This window comes from Canis lupus, chromosome 24, assembly GCF_003254725.2.
Source record: "Canis lupus dingo isolate Sandy chromosome 24, ASM325472v2, whole genome shotgun sequence".
NCBI classification, from domain to species: Eukaryota; Metazoa; Chordata; class Mammalia; order Carnivora; family Canidae; genus Canis; species Canis lupus.
The window spans coordinates 10,501,843-10,517,241 of record NC_064266.1 but is presented as its reverse complement, the minus strand read 5'-3'; the positions used below and the strand labels follow the sequence as shown (position 1 = coordinate 10,517,241).

Sequence of the window (15,399 nt, the reverse complement as noted above, 5' to 3'; positions counted from 1 at the left end):
AACTTTTCTAATAATGTAGATTTGATTTATACAGCCAAGCTTGTTATTCTCACTGCCAAGCCTTAGAACTTGGGTGGCTTTCAAACCAAGGCATCCTGTCTCCACTCACCTTCAAATGCCCTGCACCTTCCTCACTGTCCTCAGCACTCCAGCTTGTCTCTTTCTCACCTGTTCTCCACTCCCTCCGGCACCAATCAGGGTGCCAGTGGGTGCAAATATCAGCTGTTTTTCTTTCTGATTCCTCCTTATCACATAAACAAAAGTCACTTCTCTTGATAAGGTTTCCTTGTCTTCTAATGATGAGAGCAACTTGGACATTTTTGGCTCGAGACCAGGCAGTCAAGATGTATTTGTTGAATGTCCCACTGCATGTATGGGCCTCACAATGCAAAATTCTTATTTGCTTATCCAATATCAATTTTCATTTTTTTTTTCTGGTAATCCTTCTTTTTGGGGGGATGTATGCCATTTGCTTCACATCGATGTCCTTCCAGGGTGAAGTGGGCTCTGCTCCCATTTCCTTGTCACGTGATCTACCCTGGCCAGTTGGAGCTTAGCACCTCCCCCCAGCATCCTCTCCCCGCCCCAGGTCTCAGTGATTGGTTAAAGATAGGCATGTGGTCTGATGAGTGCTAACAAGAGCTGACAATCACCAAGAGTAAGGACGTCTTTTCCCATTGGGGTCGGTGAAAAATAAATTGTAGGCCTAGAACTGTGAGCATCCATCTAGGGGGATAGCTTCCCCAGAGCTTGTGTGGGGAGATGACAATACTAGGTAACATTTGGTGTATGACGTGATAGAGACACACGTAGGGTAGGAGATAACACTGTAAGGCTTCACATTATGAAGGACATAGAATTTCAGCCAGACCTTGAAGGATGAAGGGGATTTGGAGACCCAAGGAAGGTCCTTGTGTGAGTGTTCCTCCTTCGACTCTGCCTCCATGACATTTCTTGGATCTCTGTTGGGGTATCTTCTCTCTCCATTGGTTTATTAATGCTCCTTTTTCTCAGGATTCTGTGTGCTTGGATGACTGCTCATCATGTTCTCTACCTCTGGTTCAGTCAACAGCATAAGTTTTTATTACCATTTCTGTGTGCAAATGATTCCCAAATCCATTTTTCCTACCAAGACAGACATCAGTTTTCAACTCAAGCACACAGGGGCACCTGGGTGGCTCAGTGGTTGAGCATCTGCCTTTGGCTCAGGTCATGATCCCCAGGTCCTGGGATCAAGTTCCACACCAGACTACCCACAGGGAGCCTGCTTCTCTCTCTGCCCATGTCTCTGCCTTTCCCTCTGTGTCTCTTATGAATAAATAAATACAATCTTACAAAAAAAAATTCTAGCACACATTTCCAACTGGCAACAATTTTCACCTTTGAATCTCAAAGTCCTCTCACACTTAATATACTAAATATAAGCTCATCATCTCCCCCACTCCTACTACTTTCTTTTCTTCCAAGTTTTAGCTTCAATTTTGGCTAATGACATTATGACACTGCCATTGTCCCCCATGATGGCATATACTCTGAAGGCATCCCAGATTTCTCCCTCTTTAAACTTAAAATTATCAGCCTTGATTTATTCTACTTCCTCATTATCTTGGAAATATATAGTCTCTTCTCCACTGCTGCCTTTAGTTAAATATCTCTGCAGATTTTTTTCAAGAATCTCCTTTTGACTTATGTTACATTTCCCTTCCAGTGTGAGTAAGGTTTTTTGTTCTTGTTTTTGTTTTGCAACTCTGTTTTTCTCATGTCACACCCATATCCTGGGTTCCCTTTGGCCTAATAAGATTACATCCACATTCTTTAGCATGGTGTACAACATTCCTCATGATCTGGTCCCTGACTTCCTTTTCTTACATAATTTTTTTTTTTTTTTTTTTTTTTTACAAATCACCAATGTATTCCTAGCCATATCAATTGAATTGTAGTTTCCCCAAACACACGGTGTCCTGTGCAGCACCACTGAATTGCAAATAATATTTGTTGGCTTCAATGGGCAGAAATAATAGTTGCTGGTACTATTTGGGGGAACTTAAGGATACAGGGAGAAGTTGACCACAGTCAGCACTCAAGGCAGAGAGAGACTAGCCATCTTCCCCAAGGAGGATGGAGGTGCAATCTTCTGGGTACAACATCTTCACCAAAGGAATGTGCAGTAGAGGATAATCATAATGTATGAATAAGTGAGCCTCATGGTAGATCTCTGGGAGGCCTAACTTGAAGACCAGTCTTACTTACAGAAGACTGGGTAAGTCATTCCTCTAAGTTTAGGTGGAAATATATGAGGAATCACCTCACCTGGGCCAGGTGCCTCACTTCAATCTTGGGGTTAAACAATGTAAATCCCAGAACGATCAGGTATGAACACAAACCTTATGTATCACTCTTGTGGTTAAGACAAGGCTGTCCAGCTAAAAATCATTCCTGAATTTTAATTGGTTATCTAGTCATCTCTGGGGTCATGCTAACCAGATTATTAGACTGCTATAAGGACCATACTGCAAGATATGATGGCTCCCACCTTTGGGCCTTTTTCATATTCCTACTTGGTCTGACTTACCTTTTACTGCCTTCTCTATCTGATGAACTGCTGCTACTCACCTGTCAAAACTCAGTATGGATGCCACGACCTTTGTAAAAATGCCTCTGCCTTTTCATTGTCATTAGGAGAACCAGCTTTTATATTCTGGTTGCACTTCATACGCCCCCTCTTCCAAGCTCGGTGTGTTGTGATTGTCTTTCTTCTGCCCATGTCCTGTTTATCCTGGCCTCCTCTGCATGGATAATGTCTGGCACATAGCAGGTGCTCACAAATGGTTTTTGAATAAATGATTGAATAAGATGAAGGATGGATAAGCAAAGATAACAAACCTGGAGAATCAAATATACACAGCTTGCTTATGAGATCTTATTGGAGATATTGTGGAAAATATGTTGCAGAAATTGATTGTCAAGGTCAATCAATTTGTTTCAGTAGTGAAATGCACTAAATTCACAATACTGTGAATTTGATTAAAATATGAAATATCTAAACAACGCATTTATAGGTTCCCATTAAAATGATGTAGAAATAGATTTATTGATAAAAAATATTCAATTTAAATGCCAATCTAAAGAATTGATGTAGGACAAGGACTCAAGGGGTTGACTCTGGGAATAAAGTAGATATACCAGTCAATGTAGGTTAGTGCCATAACAAATAAACAATCCAATGCCTTGACTCAATGGCACTGTAATTGTTACTCATGCAAAATGCAAAAAAGGTCGTTTTTGGTTGGTAGCAGTGCTCTAAGCAGTAAATCAGGGACCAAGTTTTTTCAGTCTTGTGGATTGTACTGGGATATGATTAGAATTATGCGCAAGAATTCAGTTTTGTGGTCCTACCTAGTTTTAAGGGGGTGAGAAAGGTGGCCTTCCTGTATGCCTAGGAGGAAAATGAAGTGGTTTCATGACCACTGAACAGTGTCCCTTTTGTACCAGAAAATAAAAAAGGAGAGTATATCTTTAAAGCAAACTGTACTTCAAAGGAAATCATATTTACAGTTCTATTTTGTCCATCATAGGAAGTGTACTTTAAAAAAAACTGTAAAAAATTACAAAGGCATTGATATTATTTTTCAACTTTGGAAATGGTTGCTTTGTACTCATTTAAGTCGACAGGATAATTTAATAGCAGTGATTCTATCAGCATCATCATCACCACCATCATCATTATCACATCTTCATTGAAAGCCTAATATGATATATAGGTCAGTGCACTAGGTAATGGAGTTTCAAGGAGGCATAAAGGCCTTGAGGATTTTATAATCGAGTTGGGAAGTCAGAGTAACATTTATAAGGTAAATCATATGCAAGACTGCATGTGCTTAGTGCAAAATGAGTGGCAGTGATATTATGGAGAAATAGGCCACCTCGAGATAGATGTAATGGACTCCAAGAAATATGGGTATTGCCCATATCAGAGAATCATATACTACGAAAGCCATAAAAACCATAGACTAAAAACCTTTAGGAGTAAAGGCCACTTCCTTCATCTTATAAATGAGTATACCAATTCGTCTCTAAAGATGCCTTCCAAATCCTATTCTTATACAATCCCACACTTTTTCCTTAAGATTGGGCTAACTCCATGACTTGCTTTTCACCCAGAGAATGTGGCAGAAATGGCACTGTGCCAGTTTCAGGCCTAAATCTTAACAAGACCTTGCAGCTTCTGCTTTCCTTTTTTAAATACATACTCTGGGGGAAGTTAGCCACTATGTAAGAGGTCCAACACTCTGAAGCAACCATGTTATGAGGAAGCTCAAGCTATCCATGTGGAGAGACCATGTGGAGAGAGACATGCCCAGCTAGCCATGAGACCCATTCCAGTTCAGATGCCAAGCATATGTATACAACAGCCATCTTGAACTTCCAGTTGAGCCAGTCATTCAAATGACTCCTGTGCAGTTGCCACCTGACCTCAACCCCAAGTGAAAACGTGCCGGCTGGGTCCACTCAACTCACAAAACCATCGTTACCTTCACACAACCTTCACACAGCAGTAAATAATTGGAACAAGGAAGAAACTGAGGTCACAGAGGCTAAATGAGCACCCCCCACACCCAAGGGCAAACTCTCTTGGTGACTGAGCCAGGAAGAGAGCCACATTCTTTGATTGACTTGTAATCCAGTGTATTTGAGACCAGGACTTCTCAAATTTTAGTGGGGAAGTTGCTAAGCGGCAGATTTCTGGGCTCACTTCTCAGATACTGTGAGTCAGTGTCTCTAAGGATTTGCATTTCTAACAAGCTCCCCCATGACATTGGTGCTGCAATCTGTTGACCACATTTTGAGTAGCCCTGCCATAGATCAGGCCAGAGGTGATCTTCCACTCAGGTAAGGCAAACAGTATCTGCTGATTTACCATTGTGCTTCTTCACAATTACTTGCTTGCTGTGTTTCCAGGTAAGTAATTGAAAAGTGCAACGTGACAAGCCTTGTTCAGAAAGTGCCCAGTTGCAGCTGAGCCCTATTTTAGCTTTTTCAGCTGTAGGCTGAAGAAACCCATATGGTCTGTGAGAATAGACCCACTTAACTGAGTTCAGCTTTCCCTAGGTATGACAGCCTGGGTTTCATAACCTTGTTACCAGAAGCAATTAGGGGCATCATCCAGATTTTCAGATCCATTTCCCATGGAGACACGCGTTAGGAATCTCCCACAGTGAATTTAATTAGCAGAAAATGTGGCTCAGCCAGCGACCTGCAGTGCAGATAACAGTCATGGCTGCCCAGCGATAGCAGCTCCTTTTTCTTAAAAAATGACAAGTTTCCTAAAAGGTGGTGATGAGTCTCAGCCAGACATCAGGTGGGACTCTGTGCAGCCTGATTTCACGTAATCAAGCAACTCACACATCTTGCTTCTATTCAATTTAAAGGACTCACCTAGGCAGAGATGCTAGTGAGAAAAGATAATGGTTGCAAATGACAGTGTTAGGCATTTCCTTCGTGTATCTGGGCCTGCATTGGCCACTGGTGTATCTCTGCAGATGTTTTGGATGTAATACAATAATCATATTTACTTCCAGAATTGTTATCGAAGATTATCTAATGAGTATTTATATCCTACATTAATGGGGGTATGCTATGAATTGCTTGAGATATCTCTGCATAAAAAGCCATAGGATTATAGTCTCACATTGTGTGCTGGAGTTTAACCATGACCTTGTTAGGCATTAATGAAAGTCATAGACAAACATTTGTCAAGCGTCACTTGGTGAATAGACCCCTCCCATATGGAATATTTATACTATTATAATACCTATTAGATATGATGTGAGAAATTGATTGAATATGCTCCTTGTAGTATAATCCTACATGAGGATTAATGAATATATTAAGTACCAGATGGTATAATTTGGCATTGACTAAAGTTATTGGTAAATTGAGAATTTTTAATGTCCCTAGTGTTTCTGGTTTGGACTAATTGATTGATGGTCAAAATTTAGCCATGCTTCCTCATTGATGGGGCTCTGTGGCTTAAAGTGGGTGGTCACAGTGGTGTGTAACTCTGACTTCTGAGAGGAAGATTTTTAGTAATGGAAAGGGAGCTATCAGGTCAGTTAGTAAGTACCAATTCACTACCACTACTTACCACAATAAGCAGCAACAGTTGAAGTTCTCCCATTTTTCTTCAGCATTTCCAAGATAAAACAATATTATGTAAAAAAAATTGATCAACTTTGATCACACCTATTTTTTTTATCTGCCTTTATTTGGCCACTACTGAAATAGATGTATTTTTGTCTTATATTTGTTGGCTGTTTGCTTCTTTCTCTCTCCTCCTGGTCTGTTCACCAACATTTCTATTGGTATTTTCGCCATCCTTTGTTATTCATTGGAAATAATTCTTTTACAAAAGTTTGTTGAGCCTTGAAAGATGTTGGTCCTTGAACCATGTCAGTAGCATGGGTATGAGGGCACTCAGAAGCATATATGAGCTTTGTGGCCAGGTCAGTTGGTTATATAATGAGGACTGTTCAGAGGCAAAGGTGGGTTTCTGTGAACCACTCCTAAGTGTTTGCATATGGAGTAAATGAAGAATATTTGTAAAAGTGGGACTAGGAGGCAGCTTTCTAAAGAAGTTGAAGTTTCGGGTAATGTGTTACTTTAATTTACATTCACTTTACAGTCTGTGCACAGGAGAATTATTTGGAAGAGGTTTAATTTCACTAGCTGCTGAAAGCAGTAAGGTCGCTAGCAACAGAGCAGAAAGAGCTGGGCTGTTTGTTAATGCACTTGGGCCACACAAGGCAGGGCTAACGGGGGTGGAGTCAATAAACATGCAGTTCTCTGGCTTTGAGGGTTATTTGTTTTACTGAGCCAATATGTTTTTCCTAGTTAACATTTTCTGTAGTGTTCTGTTTTTGCCTATGTTTGAAAGCCTTGTAAATATAGTTAGAAGGTGTGTGGAAGGGAAAAGTATTGCCAACCTCATGTTGGTGGATTAAACTCACTGTGTCTGCTTCTTTTCCCCGTGAAATGCAGACATACCGAGCTTGCCTGTCTTTGAAATATAACAGAATTGAACTTAAAATCTGGACTTTCTCAGGTTAGAGGGCCTTCATCTTCAGTAGCCCCCCCCCCAAAAAAAACCTCTTAAAATAGCCAGAAAAATCCAAGTTAGTTTTATCATGACCCACCTCAGTTTTGTCACATTTATTGTTTGGAGTAACATGAATGTCTGGGCATTTTATCAGTGAAAGAACTCTATTTGGTTGCAGATTTAGTTTGTTACTACTGGGAAATTTGATTTATCTGTTTTAAGCAACCATCTGGAATAAGTTTATTTGTATTGCATGTCATGCATATATTTATGCTGCAAGATCAAAATCCTTCAATTGCATCCTTTTGAAATTTTATATATTATATAATGACAGTTGCCAACACCACAATGAAGTGATTACATGGCTTTCAAAAATGGAAACATTGTGCAACAGAAAGATTACAATGTATAATGAACAAGTTCATTTACTCGAATATAGATGTGGTGAATAATGAAATGCATACACTATGAGCTGAGATGAATCTTCTGTCATTAGAAATACAATTACAGTGTATTGAAATTTCCAAGGTCTAACAAAAGTAAATAGATATATTGTTATCCAGCCAAAAATAGATCTAATTTATTTGTGAAAGTTTTCCTTAATTATGTCATAAATATATCAAATAGCTTATGGTTAATAAAAACTGCAAAATATTGAAAATGCATATGTATACAAGAGTACATTTGTGTATTTTTTAATCAAAGAGCAGTATTTGTCTAGGTCTGTTCTGTATATAATCTGAAGTCTTCCCCGGTAGCTCTCAAGTGCTCTGCTGTTGTCCCTTTATCGTACGCTCTCCCTATTTTTTTGAGAACACGGTTGCCTTTCCTCATGTTTTAAATATTCCCTAGAAAAATAATTTCATAGGAAGAGATCTGAGGAACACAGTCATACAAAAAGATGGGTTAATGGAACACCACCTTTGCATGTATGTAATGTGGCAGATCCCTCCTGACATTGGAGTCATATCAACTTGTGTTGAAACACCAAAATTGCTACTTCCTACTTGACCATGAGTAAGTTACTTAACCTTTTTGAATTTTCTTCTACAAAATAAAATATGCATTATATTTCTTTTTTTTAAAATAAATTTATTTTTTATTGGTGTTCAATTTACCAACATACAGAATAACACCCAGTGCTCATCCCGTCAAGTGCCCCCCTCATTATATTTCTATAGGGTTTTGGTGAGGATTAAATGGTGTATTTCATATATGGCTCTTGATAAAGTGTGTTGCTCATGATGAGTAAATAATATTTCTTCCTTTCCTCTGCTATAATCTTCTTTTCTTTTGCTGATTGCAATGTGGTCTTTTTGGCCAAGGTAATTAGTTTCTCATGTCCTCTTCCTTGTTGTATTAGGTAGGACATTTCAGCTACAAGTAACATGATACCTACCTAAAAGTAGCTTAAACAGTGAAAATGTTTATTATATCACATCGCAGCAAGCATAGCAATGGGTCAATAGGTGGTTCCAGGGATGGGAGAGTGACTAACGGTGTCATGAAGGATCTCTCTTTCTGCTCCCCACCATTGCCATATTGGATTGGTCCTTTAGCACTCTCCTCATGGTTGCAAGATGGCTGCTACTGTTCCAGGCATCACAGGCAGCCATGGCAATATCCAGCTGAAGAAGGATGGTGTCTTTTCCTTGCGTCTCTTTTTATTGAGGTGAAAAAGTTTTGCTATCTATGATCTGTCTCCAGGAAGATTTCCCCTCAGGTCCCACTGGCCAAACTGTGATATTTTCTCATGTCTTAGTTTTAAGAAGAGGCTGGAAAGTAGGATTTTGGGAGGCTCTTTTTTTGAGGACTAGGACTAGGAAAATTGGGAAGGCTCCCAGGAGCATCTTCCTCATCCCTAAATCATGTAAAGTACTTATTTTGATGGGGTAGTATGGGGATGAAATGAGGTTATGTGGCAGATATGTATATATATTTATCAGTAATGGATCATTTTAAGGAAAACTATGGGAATGTTTCTTGGAAGGTGAGGTTATGTGTATCCAACATGTGACTCATGGGGCAGAAATTGATTTGAAGAGCAAAGAATGCCCTCGGATGTCCTTCCATTGTACCAAGTGAGTGGGAATCCTTTTGCTCAAGACCTTGGCAGGAGAGGTTTGGGGGGTATAGAATAGCCCAGGACTCTGTCTTACCTTGGCTATGAGTAAGAAACAACTATCTAGAGGACTAGATTTATGGACTAGTGATGGATAAGGAGCTACAGAGAAGATGATGAGTGATAATGTCTCTGTTCACCCAGGGACCCAGCAGTGAGATTTTGGGTGGTGGGGAAAGCACCAGCTATTTCCAGAAGGGCCAGCCCCAAATATTTATATTTTGTTCATATATTCTACAAATATTTGAGTACCTTTTTAAGCAGGCATTGGGCTAGGTGCTAGAAGTTTAAAGGACAATAAGATAGTCCTTGTCTTCAGGGAACTCCTGGTCAAAATGACCAAGGCAGTTATGCAGACAACTTTACTTGGTTCAGTTTATTGGGTAATATGTTCTAGATGTGCTAATGGTGAACATGGGGCCTATAGCTCTGTGTGACAGAGGGCTGTCAGAAAGTATCCGTGTTGATGGCTGTAAGGGTTTTAGTTAACAAGGAAGGAAGAGGGCAGAAGCCTATTGAAATAGGCTTGTGAAAGCCTATCATGAATTACTATCATGAAATAGTAATAAATTACACCATGACTGTATTCCATGCTTTTTATATATATCCTCACAATCTTTACAACAGCCAGGCAAGGAGGGGAGCATTGCACTGTACTTTCCTCCATTTTACAGTTGAGTTATCTGAGATGTGGGAGGGTTAAGTGCCCTGACCAAAGTTGAATAGTCAATGGAGGAGGAGTTGGGATGGCAGGTTTGAGGGGGAGTATATGTTCTGTTTGCTAATCATACTGCCTTCCTATTGCCCCCAGCTCTCTGGGGGTAGTCAGCAGTCAAGAAGGTGACATGGGAGACACTTCATCAGGTTGCATAGAGAAGTGCTATATGTCACTGCTCGGTGTTTGTTACACTAAATTTTCTGCAAGTGGTACTGCAAGCTGGTACTACATCCCTCACTGGGTAGGTCACCTCTAGAGCAACACCTGAGAGGGAGGATTGGAGAAAGAATACAGATCTTGCAAATCTTTTATGAAGAGTTCAGATAAACCCCCCTTAGTCTAGCGTTTTGTCTAACATTTATATTTGATCATAGAGTGAACCAATTCAGAATCCTGTGTACTGTGATGCTCTGCATGTTAGAACATTGGTTTATCTCGTGGAAACTCCACTGCATACCTCTTTTTTTTTTTTTTTTTTTTTTCATTTTTGTATTGCTTAGTTTCTGTATTTAGCAGATAGGGTTTTCAATTCAAGCCTTTAAATCCTGGCTCCACAACCTGTTAATTCTGGAATTGCTGATATGGAATCCTGTCTAAGTTAAACTCTCAAAGCCTTAATTTCCATGATTGGTTAAAAGGTTCTACTGATAGCACGTTTTCAGTATTACTCATGGAGGCAAATGAGCTAATATTTGCAATGTGTTTGGCACATCCATCCCCCTTGTCTCCTTCCTTATGCCTTAAGTCACCTGCAAATTTTCAGCCAGGAAAACTTGACATTTCCGAGTCTGTTAGTTTAGCCAGGGCCCTGGGTTGTAACCCAAGCTACATATTAGAATTACTTGGGGGAATTAAAAAAATACAGGTGCCCAGGACTCATTCTGGACTAGTTAAATAAGAATCTTTGGGGCACATTAGTACTTTGTTAGTACTTTCCCAATTGACTCTAAAATTCAGCCTGAACTAAAAGCAGACAGCCAAGCTACAGATACTGCTTCTCAAATTTTAACGAGTGTACAGATTTCCTGGGTTCTTGGCTAAAATTCAGATTTTGATTTGATAGGTCTAGGGTGAAGCCTAAGACTGCATTTCTTTTTCTTTCTTTTTTTTTTTTTTAAAGGATTTTATTTTATTTATTTTATTTTTTATTTATTATTATTATTTTTTAGGATTTCTTCCCCATTCAGCCCCCAGAGGTGAAATGGAGAGCAGAATTCAGCGTGATGCTACAGGATATTGGGAGTGCAGGTATGAGTCAAGAGAAGGGCTTCCTAAACATCTTTCGCCATTTGAAGGATGGTAGGTTCCTAAGCTCCCTGTTCACAGCAGGACTGCCTCGCACCCCCTTGCTGGAGGGCTAATTAGACTGATGGCATAGTTACCAACACTGAGCCTTCTTGCCTGGAAGGGGATGACTTTAATAGAATGTAGGGATATGAGGAAGCAGCAAGAACCACCAAGGAGGCTTTTGAAGTTGTTATGATCTGTGATGTGGACACATTAGCATACAGGTATGTGGAAGCACTAATCATTATTTTGTCCCAAGAAGGACAGCTAGGTTCAGAGGGTGCACATCTGAAAAGAGAGGAGGGGATCTGATGCATGTTTAGTTAGTCCTCCCTGCTTTTTCCTGTGGACTGCCTCCACCTCCATGTCATATCAGCTCTGGCCATTGGACCTGCTCTGGTACCTGCTGCTCCTGTCTGTCGTCCTGGGCCATGGTTTCCAACTGGAATGTCTATCTTCTCTGCTGGTTCAGGGGTGCATTCGGTGCGTTCTCTCGGAGTTTTCTGGATCTCCCTGTGCTGTGGGCAGTGGGAGTGGAGGTGGGTTGAGGTGGGAGTTTAGGACTTTTTTGCCTTAACAGGGCCTGCCTACCACCCCCGAGGCTGCCCTACAAACTGTGGGGTCTCCTGGGAGATTCTCCCAAAAGGGAGAACCCAGACACCTCTCTTCGGCTGATAGATTGCCTCTGGGTCCTCCCTACCAGCCCCATCCCAGGAAGGTTCCTTTCAGCCTCAGCCACCGTGGTTCAGGAAGTGCCCCAAGTCACACCCTGTTCTGAATCCTCCCTACTTTATGGCTTTTGGTTAGCAAAACAAACAAAAGTAAAAATACTCCTTTTTCTCCTTTGAGCCCTCCAAACTTTTTTTTCTTTTCTTTTTTTTTTACATTTCTGGTTTTGCAAATGAAAGCTTTGGTTTGAACAACTACTCCTTTCTCTCCCTGAAATGGGCTTCCAGAGGCAAATTTGGAATTAGGACCCAACCTGAATTTTTTTCTTCTCCCCACCAAGCTCCACCCCCAAGCACTGGCAGCCTCAGCTGGAGTGGGAGGGAGGTGGGCCGGAAAGGGCAATGTGAATCACTAGCAGTGAAAACATATTGGGTAATATTTCAGACTATCACACCACTGTGCTTTCTGGGCCCATGAAGCTGCAGAACTTGTCACTGGCCCCTATACAGGCCTCCTTTGCTCTTTTCCTCCTCCGATTATTTGCCTTTTGCCTTTCCTTTGTCCCCTTCTTCCTGTCGTCCTTTGTTCTGGGTTCTCTGCAGAATTACAGGTCAGGCTGCCAGGCCAAGGAGATTGAGCAAGATAAATAAAGTCAAAGATACTTCACCTTTTCTCTTCTGAATTCAAAGAAACAGCATTCTCAGACAGCCCATAGTCTTTTTATTTTCAATTGTCAATAGCTTTGAGAAGTTTCTCCTCTTTTCCTTTTAATTCTTTGTAAGCTGAAGCAAAAGTAAAACGTAGGGGAGTTTGCATTTCCTACAAAATATTTCTCTTATCCGTGGTTTTAGATGTCAAGCTTGGGAGAATATTATTGTGACTTTAATGGAGTCTTTTTATGTTTAAAGCTAGTGTGTGCTAGCAGGGAAAATGTGCATACATTGAGAACTGTTCTCTGGAACTCAGCATATAGGTATGTTTAAAAGATAATGATGCAGCCAGAAGGGAAGATCTCCTTCAGCGTGTTGGCTGCCATTTCCAAATGCATGCAGGTCTGTCTGTATTGAAAATCTTTCTACCAACAGGCAGGGGAAAGTGCTGCAAGTCTGAGAAGCAAACTGTAAAAATGCAAGCGGCTGACTGGCTAGAGCACAGTGAGGCTTAGGGGAGGGACCTCGGGAAGCCAACTGTGGTAGTGGGCATGTAAAGAAATGAGTTTTATTTTGAACAGCATATTGCATTTGGATCTCTTCTTGATGGCTAAATGAATGTGTCATAATAGGATCCTAAAAATTAGCTTTGCGGTAGGTTTTAATATGGAGATCATTTGTCTTGATCTATCTTTTTATTTTTCCTATCCAGAATGCTTTTTATTCAATTGGCTTTTTTCTTCTAATTTAGTTTTTATTGTTGTTTTAATTAGAAGCAAGACTTTTATGTTAATAGTCCCTTATATGTATTTATCAGATATTCTTTGTGTGTGCTAAAGAAACATAATGATCTGAGACTCTGCTGGTAAAACTCTAATCCTTGATTTGGGTGCTGATTGCATTGGTTACCATCCAACCTGGTAAATTTTAGTTTGTCATTTTTCTTTTTTTTTTTTAATTTTTTTTAAATTTTTATTTATTTATGATAGTCACACACACACACAGAGAGAGAGAGAGAGAGAGAGAGGCAGAGGCGCACACAGGCAGAGGGAGAAGCAGGCTCCATGCACCGGGAGCCCGACGTGGGATTCGATCCCCGGTCTCCAGGATCAGGCCCTGGGCCAAAGGCAGGCGCCAAACAGCTGCGCCACCCAGGGATCCCAGTTTGTCATTTTTCTATTTGAATGTCTTTTGTCAATAAATAGCTTACTTAATTTAATTAATTTTGAAGAGAGCAAAGTCTCGGGGCAATTGATAAAGGTATATAATGTACAAAATATTAAAGATACAGGGAACTTAAGAATATTCTAACCCATTCCCTCCATTTTGCCAATGGAGAGGAAAAGGAGTCCAGGAACTTAAAAATGCTAGCTAATAAGCAGTAGAGGCAGAATTTGAATCTGGGGCCATATTTTCCATTATGCTGTCTGTGTAGCAACATACGGAAACTGTACTAGATAGTGGCAGGAGTTTCTTGGTTCTTGAAACTAAACACTAGGTATATATCATCTCATTTAATCCATAAAACACTTCTATTGGGAGATGGGATTTTCATTCTCGTTTTTTTCAGATCAGTAAACTGAGGCTTCTCAGGACAAGGGATGTAGTCTAGGTCACACAGTGATTATCAGAGTTCAGATTGGCTCTCAGGTCTCTCTGACCCCTGACCTCACTTCGCAACATCCTGTTGTCATCTTTTTTCCACACCTAAAATTTTTGATTTTGATTTTGATTATTTCTGGACTCAAATTTTACTTTTTCCTTTTGGTGTGAACAGGGTAGGAGAAAGGGCAAGGTTCTGTGGTGAATAAAGTAAATAACCAAAGTTTGTCTACATATATATACAATGTATATATACATATATATATGTATGTATTTTGTTGTTGTTTTGTTATTGTTGTTAAAAAACTAAACAAATAGGGACGTCTGGGTGGCTCAGCAGTTGAGCGTCTGCCTTCGGCTCAGGGCATGATCCAGGGGTCCTGGGATCGAGCCTGCATTGGGCTCCCCACAGGGAGCCTGCTTCTCCCTCTATGTCTGTTGCTCTCTCTCTGTGTCTCTCATGAATAAATAAATAAAATCCTAAAAAAATTAAACAAATATATCCCAATTATTTCTTTAGGTATTAGAGTCAGCATTCTATCTACTTAAACAAGAATTTTACCAACCTTGATATGTGTAGCTATGAAATGAAGCCAGTGAGGACAGAGGCTGCTGGAAAGAACTCATTCACCGAACAAATATCTCTTCAGCCCTTGAAATGGAACTCACAAGTTTCTGTGGTGGAACAAAAATAAACTGGGAGTGTCTTCCCACCCCAACAACATGTCCAGAAAATTTTCTCACATTTGTTTAAGGAAGCAGATAGTCAGCCCGAGGATGCTAGCCACTGTATTGCATGAAAGCCAGACACCTTCACTCCAGAATTATGAGTCCAGCTCAGTGCTCTGTGAAAATAGGTACTTTTCTGGATGATTTTGTGATTGCTTTGATGATGGGGTAATACTAAATGCTGTCATTACTGAGCTATAATGGCCGGAAGTAATTTTCTCCCAGCATCAGGGACCACAGACAACTTGTTCTGTGCCTGTTATTAGTCTACGTTGGAGAGAAATTCATTTGCTAGGGGAAAGTTATTAAAACACTCTAATTCAATATTTGTGTGAGAAATAATAAAATTGATAAATTACAGGTGAGCGAGACCAGTGAGCTCTGTTGTTTCTTTCCTCTGGGACCCACTACAGATTTCTGATGTTTCCTGTGTTGTAGCTTCTTAGACAAATGATTTGTCTGTTTGAATGTGAGATTAGAGACACGTGTCCTTAGCATAGCAGCCCAAAGCAGCCAGAATATTTGG

General features: G+C 40.3%; 1 long non-coding RNA gene across 1 annotated transcript in view; it reads left to right on the top strand.

Moving 5' to 3' along the window:
- The first annotated feature begins 848 nt into the window (after positions 1 to 848).
- The window catches only part of LOC112673360 (uncharacterized), an 81,335-nt gene continuing 66,784 nt past the window's right edge, over positions 849 to 15,399 (top strand). Inside the window, exon 1 of the long non-coding RNA XR_003144745.3 lies at positions 849 to 915. This is a non-coding gene — a long non-coding RNA (uncharacterized LOC112673360). The remainder of the gene's footprint in view (positions 916 to 15,399) is intronic.